Genomic DNA, 1218 nt, shown 5'->3' on the forward strand with positions numbered 1-1218 from the left:
CACGTACACAAACAAACACACATACACACTCACGCACACACACGCACACACACATACACACACACACTCACACACACACACACACACACACACACACACACACACACACTCACTCACAAACACACACACAAGCACACACTCATACACACATACTCCCATACCCCACCTTCCAAAAACGAAAAAAAAAGATGGGATAAAAATATCCATCTGTCCTGATTAATAGGTTAGACAAGCTCGCATTCTGACACTCACGACCCTGGAAAGTTCCAGCAAAATGTAAGTTGTAAGTGTGAATTTCATCACCCGACTAAAGTGTAGGCTTCATCGCTCGACTCCGCTCAGTTTAAATTGCCTCGTCAACAGTTAGTTACGTTTTCTTACAGCGGGGGCCACAAGGGCTGTGCTGCTCCACACCTTCACCTCGTTCACAATGGCAGACGCAAGTGAATCTTTCAGCGCTCACTTGACTTCGTGTATCGGGCCGGCACTAAGGGCGAGAGTGAGTGCATTTTAAGCGTAGTTTGTGAGTAGATCACGCCAATAAAAACAGCCCGCAGAAAAGCCAACGAAAGGTAAAGAGCGCCCGTGTGTTTCTTCGCTTCGCCTTTCATTACTGCGAAAGAAGCCATGTACGAAGGGGAGGCAATTCTTCAACTTCCGTCACTCCGCTCGTTCCGCAGAATGTTCGCTCTTTTGAAGTCCCCAGTCATAAAGAAGCTAGAATTGTTCCCGTAGCAATAAGCCAAGCACAGAAGGTGAATGGTGGTGGGGGTTGAGAAGAAGAGAGCAGAAAGTGCTGGGAGCTACTTTAACGGTCGGCCACGGGTATCACAACAAGCCATCAACAAGAGAAATCGCCGAGAACGACCAACAGAAAGCCAGACCCCAGATTGCGCCTCAGGAAAAGGCGAAGGCGTTATTTGTCTTTAAAACATGAAAAGTACCAAGAGCAAGGATACTTTTTCCTCCACATTTTGGAAGAAAGAAACTCTGACTTTTCTATATGTGAGGCAGCGTGGTGGAATCAGGCTCTCGTCAAAATAATCAAAGTGAAGAAACTTGCATTTTTCCGCAGGTTTGTGAATTTTTATCTAATTTTTGTTTTTTGGCTCAACACCTTTCATGTCTATTAAAGAACTCATTTCTGTGTGGATTTTTCTGAAAAACGTTGAATAAAGGCACAAAAAATGTAACTTTTCAGTTACCACGGACTCTTAA

The sequence above is a fragment of the Aplysia californica genome, unplaced genomic scaffold, assembly GCF_000002075.1.
Source record: "Aplysia californica isolate F4 #8 unplaced genomic scaffold, AplCal3.0 scaffold00290, whole genome shotgun sequence".
Lineage (NCBI taxonomy): Eukaryota > Metazoa > Mollusca > Gastropoda > Aplysiida > Aplysiidae > Aplysia > Aplysia californica.